The 8,321-nt window shown below is 46.4% G+C and overlaps 1 non-coding gene across 1 annotated transcript; it reads right to left on the reverse strand.

The window, feature by feature from the left end:
- Window positions 1-6,938: 6,938 nt before the first annotated feature.
- Window positions 6,939-7,045, reverse strand: LOC131002054 (small nucleolar RNA R71). Its single transcript, XR_009094135.1, has one exon. It is a non-coding gene; the product is annotated as a small nucleolar RNA R71 (small nucleolar RNA).
- Window positions 7,046-8,321: the final 1,276 nt, after the last annotated feature.

The raw sequence follows: 8,321 nt of genomic DNA on the forward strand, positions 1-8,321 counted from the left end.
TGAGGCGGCTTTTTATGCTATCTTCCTGATTCTGTGGAACGCGCGGACGTTCCATACCTTTTGGAGGACGTCCCCGTCGCTTAGGCGGTGCTTGCTCAACAAGCATTTGCATTCCTTGGCTAACCTGCACCTCTAACCGACTGATACGACTATCAATATCTTCTGGAGCAGTAGTGTGCGAGTCTTTGCTTTGCCCACCCAAATCACCATCCAGTTTTTTAGACTGGTGACCAACCAACTCTCCAGCTTGCTCAGAATTGCGAGCTTCATCCAAATCAGCAGCAGCCGTAACAATCTCAGTCGGATCCCCAGCCGGCGTCTCCATCTCAATTTTCTCGTCCACCTCGTCCTCACTACCAGTCGTCTTATGAAGCTCCTGATCAACCGAAACCAACACCGCTACCTCCGGCTCGTATAACGCTCTCTCCTCAGAGCCATGATCGTCAACCCTCTTGGAATCCAGAACTGGGTTACTGCCAGCCATCTCATGGCCTTCATTCTGGAAATAATGCTGCTGCACCCCCGTCGCCAAATGGCCTAAACTAGAAGTGTTCTGCTGTTCCCCCGTTGTTTGCACGATTGGGACAACCGCCTTCTTGCCCTGCTCCACAATGTGCCATTGTTTATGAGTCACCACACCAGACTGATTGTTAGGAGCAGCCGTCAGATTTTCCTGAATAGCTACCGGCTCCACACGTCTTTTTTTTCGACATGTTTCTTGAGAATGCCCAGTTATTTTGCAACGACGACAGTAAAGAGGCAAATTTTCAAAGACAAATTCAACATGGAATGATGTATCCTCACCATCAATTAAAAGAGTAGAAGGTAGATTTTGCGACATATCGATTTCCACAAGGATTCTAGCGAATTGTCCGAAGTCACGTCGTGCCGACGCTCCATCGATCTTTAAGGGGTGACCCAAATATCTGCCAATTCCAGAAATAACCTGTGGGTTCCAGTATTCTATCGGCAGATAGTGTATGCGAACCCAAACGTCCGCCAAAGGGGAATTCTCTTTGAAAGGATCAAAATTTCAAGTCCATTCACGGAGTCGGAGGAGCCCTTTTGAGAGCTCCCAAACTGCCTTTCCCTTTGCTGTAGCCTTATCTTCAGCCGTAGTAAATCGGAGAGTGAAAAAACCTTTTCCCAAAGGAATTAGTTGCCAATCAGAGGCTAAACTCCATAATCTCTGAAGTTCCCACTTTAGTTCCATAGTTGATCTCGGTTTGTCTCCTTTCTGAAGAAACAAACGTCCTGTCAAAGCAAATTCAAAGGCCTTAATCTCCTCAAGATATAGATCCTTCGGTATTTTGAGGGAGAACTGATCGCCCTCCTTAGTAGGCCGCAGATCATGAAAAATGTGAGCAGCCAAATCCTGTATTTTCACCGACTTCTTGCCAGTAGCCTCCGCATAAGAAACTCTATTCTTAGGGGAGATGCTAACGATGTCGGAATAAGTGAGAATCTGGGTGGGTTGGTTATCTGTCAGATTTGAAGAATTACCAGTAGATCGCATTCCGACGGCAACCGCGTCGGAATCAGTACCCGACTCCCTGGGAGGCAGACGCATACCATGGGAGAGATCATGTTTAGTTCGAACAGCAAAGTTGGAAGAAACCGGGGGAAGGTTAAGACCCCCCTTGTCTCGACCGATGATCGGCGAACTGGTGGCCATCCGCCGGAAGGGTAAGCCGGAAGTCCTCCTTTGCGGTGGGCAGGTGACGGCTTCCCCGTTGCTGGGTGCGGTGGCCGTGAGATTGAGAGCTGGGAGCCGCGGTGCAGTCGCGCAGCTGAGATCGGCGAGAGACAGTCGCGCAGCGAGCTCCGAGATCTGGGGCAGGCGGCAGCGCGTCTCAGCGGCTGTCGCTGCTCCTCCGGCGCGGTCAACGACCGGTGCAGATCTATCCTCTCTTCTGCTCTGCTGCAACGGGCCGTAGGTGGAGACGACGCCGACTGCTGCTGCTGCTCAACGGAGATCTGCTCACGGAACGCCGGCTGCTGCAACTCCTTTGCTGGTCACGGCGGCTGCTGCTCACGGAACGCCTGCTGCTGCTCACGGAGGAGGTCGGAACCTGCTGCACCGGAGGCTCTACCTGGTCGAAGCCACCGAGAACGTCGGCAACGGAGATGTGCCGGTCAACGTGAGTTAATTCGCAGGTTTGAAACCCATCTAGGTGATTCCACCGAGAGAGAAAAGTCTCTGCTGGAATTAATAATGGCAAAAGTCCTTCTACCTAGTTAGATTAGAATAGAAGATTTTAATTAAAGTTATTTAAATTCAATTTGCCTAGTTAATTCCTTTACTTTAAGTTCATTTAATTCTTGCCTAGGGTTTAATAGTTTCACGCCTAGATAATTTTAAGATTAAGTTTTTAGTTAAGTTTAAATTATAAGCGTTAGTTAATAATTCCTTTTCGCCTAGTTAAGTTTAATTTTGCGTTAATTTACTTTCCATGTTTTAGTTTAATAATCCAAGTTTACAGCTTTCGTTGTGACATAATTAAAAGCCCTTAAAGATCTTCCTTGAGAGACGACATTGGGTTAGCTTATCACTGCTAGGATGTCCTTGTTCTATTGCAAGTCAATCTAGAGGTGTTTCTAGTTGAGTCAAATTTTGGCGCCGTTGCCGGGGAAGGTTTTAGGCTTTTTAGTTGTGTCACTTTTCTTTCCGTTTTTACTTGCTTTATTTTTTCTTTTTCTTGTTTTTGGTTATTGTCTCCCTCAGGTGCATTTAATCCGTGTGTTAAGTGCTGTGTTTACAGAGCAGCCCGGTGACAAGGAAGAAGAAGAGCGCTGCCAGCCCTGCAAGCACGCCAGCGCTGCAAGTCCAGCACTACAAAGAACCAGCCATCCGCCGTCATGCTTCGAGCTTAAGATTGGAATTCTATGGCATTATTATGATATTTGTGAGTACATGAGCCTTTTGGAGGAAGCAATTCCCAAGTATGGAGTTACGCAGATCCAATACCATGAAGTCATACGAACGTTGGCGAAAGTGCCCAAACTTTTTAAGGTTGGGCATAACTCCCAAATACATTTGCGTGATTCTGATCCTGAGAGCACCATTCAATCCTTCATACACGCGATCATGTCAGTCATTCAATCGGCACAACAGGATGTTGAGTTTGTGGATGCAACAGTAAAATGCTTTGAGACTCGCGTCCTTCAAATCGTTAGTTGGGTGAGAGATATGATACGCAAGTGCAAGGGAGAAAATCTAGACATGGAGGATTATGACAACAATGACAATGAGTTCACTGCTGAAAAGCCAATTGCTGAGATCATGACTGAGGAGGGACTTCTGCAAAGTTCAGCTCTGACGAGCCCAGCTCTGATGAGTCCAACTATGATGAGCCCAGCTCTGATGAGTCAAGCTCCCAACGCTGCCAACCACGTGCCAGCCCTGCCAAGTCCAGCGCGGCCAAGTCCAGCGCTGCCCAGTCCAGCCCTACCAAGTTCAGCGCTGCCCAGTCCAGCCCTGCATGGTCCACCTCTACCAAGTCCAGCGCTGCCAAGTCCAGCGCTGCCCAGTCCAGCCCTGCAAAGTCCAGCGCTGCCCAGTCCAGCCACGCAAAATGCAGCACTGCAGAATTCAGCCCTGCAAAGTCCAGTCTTGCCGAGCCCAGCTCTGACGAGCCCCTGCCAGGAAGTGAAGGCAGCGCAGCAGATAGAAGGAGAGATGGAGAAAGATGAGGTTCCTGTGTCTTTGTTGGATGGCGATGAACTAATCGATTTGTTGGATGAGGATGTGATAGAGTTAGAATGTTTGGCAAATTTAGAGGAAGATTCCACTGAGATGTTGGAAGAGCCTAACTTGGCCTTTGCCAAGACACTAAGCGATGCCAAGCAAAACAAAATTTCTACACCCTCTATTTCTTTGGTTGTTCATTATTGTTATATCATTGCCTCTGACACGTTTTTCTCCAATAATTTTATGCAAGGACGTGACGATGATGCAAAAGAGGTGAACTCCACATGTCTAAAAGGGACGAGCATGACTCCATCAATTTTATCTTTAGGATCGGTAGACGTTGTGGCTGATGAAGATGAAATGATCCAAATAATGGAGTGGTTCAAGCTTGAGTCTGATTTCGGATAACACTTGCTAAGTCGGGCTGGCGACTCTAAATCTAGCGCTTGGTGGGAGGCAACCCACCGTGGTTTGTTTTTGTTTTTCTTGTTTGGTTTTTCTTGTTCTTTCTTTGTTTTCTGTTGTTTGTTTTGCGTCTTTCCTAAGTTTTTGTTGCTTGCGCGGATACTTTGATGTGGTGTTCATGTTCTAACTTCAGCGCGGCAATTCTAACTCTGCCGCCAGCGCTGAACTACCCAGCTCTGCAATGGCCAGCGCTGCATTTTCTACTATGACTCTGCCGTGCAGAGTCAGCACTGTATCTCTACTCTGCAGCGTTGCCACTCTCTACTCTGCCACAGACCGCGAATTCCCCCCTTCACCACCTCGCACGATGCTTCAGTTTCTCAATGCCGATAATCAGGGACGTTTTCTCAACTCTTCTTATTTCTTTTGTGCCCTGAGGACTTGTCATGCTTTAAGTGTGGGGGGGTGTTTTATTGTGTTTATGCTTTCCATTGGGCGAGATTAGTCTTTCTATGCTTAGTTTGTTGGTCTCGACTCTTGCTAGTTTGAATGAATTTGTGGAAGAGAATAAGGTTTTCGATGAGAATTTCGGGTTTGTGTTTGTTTGGTGGTTATTCTTGTTTTACTGTTGATATGTGTTTCTTGATTGTGCAAAGAATTTGAGTTTTGTTGCAACACGATTGTAAGAAAGTGAAACGTGATTTTTCCGGTAGATGCTAGAAGGAGTGTTGTCATTGTGATTGCCTACGATCGTATCTTATCTGTGAAAATGTTGGACGAATTGCCAACTTCAAAATTGCCAGCTGATTTATGCTTAATTGTTCTAATTTTAGGGGTTTGAATGTGCTCATTGTAAGTTAAATCTTCTGGAAATTGGTGCGTTTTATGGTGTATTTGATGCTTTTCAAGAGATTTAGGTTTTAATGGTGGAAGAGTATAATTTTGGGGATTTTTGGCTAAAAATGGCGTTTTTACGCCAGACCAGACCAGAGGAATCATAGGCCAGAGAAATCAACCACCAGAGAAATCAAGTCTCCAGAGCAGCGGAACCAAGCGCTCCGGATCCAGAGAAGTCATTCGCCAGAGAACTCGCTAAGTCAGAGAACTCGCTAAGCCAGAGAAGTCCGCCAGAGAACTCGCTAAGTCAGAGAACTCGCTTAGCCAGAGGAGAAAGGCGCCAGAGGAGAGAAAAGCGCCAGAGGAGTCGACCGTCAGAGGAATCGAGGCGAGCGTGGACATGCCAGAGAAATCACCCGCCAGAGCGGAGGAAGCGCTAGAGGAATCAATACCAGAGCGGAACCCATTCCGCTGACAAGATCAGAGAAGTCATCCGTTCCTCTGGCGATAACCATTCCTCTGGCGAGAGCTGCGATTTCCGCCGAGTGGAGAATACTTGTTGCGCGCGTCATAGCTGGAGTTACCTTATCATCTACGATTCTATTCCTTTTAGAGTCCGGCTTTGCATGGTAATTTCCATGGTGATCCAGAAGGAGTTGAAGTCTATAAATAGGGCTATAGTTTTCATTGTAAAAAATCATCCAAATTCTTGCCCTAGTTTTAGACGCCATCTTTGCAATCTGTTGGCATCCGAAGCTTAGGATTTACTTGCTTTCATAGTTGTTCATAGTTTTGAGTTTTTATTGTTCTAAGTTAGATTTCAATTTCGTTTTAGTTTAGTTTCTTGGATTGTGATTGAGTGACACAATTACACGTTCAAGACAATTACGGTATTTCATATTTCAATTCAAGTTATTTTCGTTTAATCATGTTTATGCTTTTCGTTATTGTTTATGTTTTCTTTTCAATTATGCAATTTCAATTATGCACTTTAGTTTCATGCCTAGATTAGAAGTCTTTAAATTTACAAGTATTTAATTTCTTAAGTTAGGTTTAATTCGAGTTGTTTAAATTATTGCCTAGGCTAAGTTTAAGTTCAATTTACATTTAAGTTTAAGTTACGTTTTTAAATCAAAACCTTTACTGCTTTCTTTTACTGTTTTTCCTGCGATACAATTAAAAGCCCTTTAAGACTTTCCTTGAGAGATGACACTGGGTCAACTTACCATCACTAGGATGTCCTTGTTCTATTGCAAGTCAAACTAGAGGTGTTCTAGGTTGAGTCAAATTTTGGCGCCGTTGCCGGGGAAAGTTTTAGGCGTTTTAGTTGTGTCGTTTTTACTTGCTTTATTTAAATTTCAGTTTTTCTCGTAGTTACTTTTCTTTTCCTCCTACCCGGTGCGTTTAATCCGTGTGTTAAGTGTTGTGTATGCAGGGACGTCGTAGTCTGAAAAGAAAACTTACTCCCCCGCTAGATAACACTAGCACACGCACCAGAGCAGCCGTGTTATATTCTGACTCTGATTCTGAGGCACACTCTGAAGCCAGCTCTGAATCTGACCAGCCAGAGCAGACTACAACCACGGCAGAACACACTAAGGAAGAACAGCCAACCCTGCACGCCAAAGAGGAGATGGCCCAAAACATGGAATACATGGGAGACTTCACCAGACCGGTGATTGGAGATACCAACACGTCGGCAATCGTGCTCCCCACTGCTGTGAGAAACTACAATCTCAAACCCAATGACTCGAATCTGCTGCCAGTGTTCCACGGGATGCCAAGCGAGGATGCTCTGCAATTCATCCGAGATTTTTGCACGCAAGTGCAAACGATTCCTCTGCTTACACTCACGGAGGACCAACTCAAGCTCAAGTGCTTCCCTTATGCACTTAAAGACCGGGCGAGGACGTGGATGCTATCTCTGCCGCCCAACTCTATCACTACATGGGGAGATGCTTGTGAAAAATTCATGCTGAAATACTACCCAAGTCACAAGACACAGGAGCTGAGAACAAAAATAATGGAGTTCACCCAAGGAGCGGACGAACTTTTACATGAAGCTTGGGAGAGATATGAAGAACTCATCCGACAATGCCCTCAACATCAATTCACTAATGTTATGTTGATGCAGTTCTTCTACGATGGGTTGGTGCAAACTGCCCAATTTATGGTGGATAGCACGGCGGGAGGCAACATAGCTAGGAAGACGGCAACAGAGTTAAAGGAGATTTTCAAGACTTTGGCCGAGAGTTCCCAACAAAAGTCAGTTCGTGGACGGAGAGTGGAAGCTAGTGCCGTGACAAACCAGTTTGAGCTGCAGAAGCAAGTAGCCGATCTGGTGAGACAGGTGCAACATCTTCAGATGGACAAGACGGGAAATTCAGCCCCGGTGCAGAATCCAGTACTGCCAATGTCGGCTCAGCCGAATCCAACTCTGCCGATATCAGCGCCGACAATGTCAGCCACGCCGAATCCAACCCTGCAGTACGTGGAGCCATGTGGTATATGCGGAGATTTCAGCCATGGAGCCAATGAGTGTCATCGAATGGGAGAATTTACTCCGGAAGGACAAGCTGAGGTCTATGCGGCACAAGGATTTCAGGGCTACAATCAAGGGCCAAGCAGACCCTATGGGCAGAACATGAATCAAGGCCAACAAAATGTCAATGGAGGATGGAGAAACCAGCCGAATGTTGGATGGGGAAATCAAAATTTTGGGGGAAATCAATTCCGTCGACCACCCCCAATGGGCTATCAACAACAACATCAATATTTCCCACAACAGCAGGGGTCTCCCCAACCATACAGACCACAATATCAACACCAACAGCAGCAATCAGTCTCGCAGCAGAGTGCACAGCCCATGCCACCACAGAAAACATCTCTTGAGGAGACATTGCAAGCCTTCATGGAGATTAGTAAGCAAAATATGGAGTCTCAATCCGCCACAATAAAAAGATTTGAGACTACCGTGGGGCAATTGTCGGGCACGTTGAGCCAAACTCAACAGCAGCAGCAGCCCGGGAAATTTCATGGCCAACCTCTACAAACCCACCAAGCTCAAGCTGTCACTGTTCTCCGCAGTGGTAAAGTGGTGGATAACAAAGTGGATGTTCTAACACAAACCAGAGCAGAGGAACCGTCCCGCCAGAGTAGAGCCGATTCCTCTGGCTTTGTCAGAGCAGAGAAACCATCCCGCCAGAGCAAAACAGATTCCTCTGACTTTATCAGAACAGAGCTGCAGAATTCTGCTCAGTCCAGACCAGAACTGCCAAGCTCAGCTCGGCCTAGCTCGATTGATGGAGAAAAGGCAGACCAGCAGAAGGAAGGAGAGCAGGAGAAGGAGGTCAAGCTCCACAAAGCTTCTACACCTTATCGACCACCG

The sequence above is a fragment of the Salvia miltiorrhiza genome, chromosome 8 (assembly GCF_028751815.1).
Source record: "Salvia miltiorrhiza cultivar Shanhuang (shh) chromosome 8, IMPLAD_Smil_shh, whole genome shotgun sequence".
Lineage (NCBI taxonomy): Eukaryota > Viridiplantae > Streptophyta > Magnoliopsida > Lamiales > Lamiaceae > Salvia > Salvia miltiorrhiza.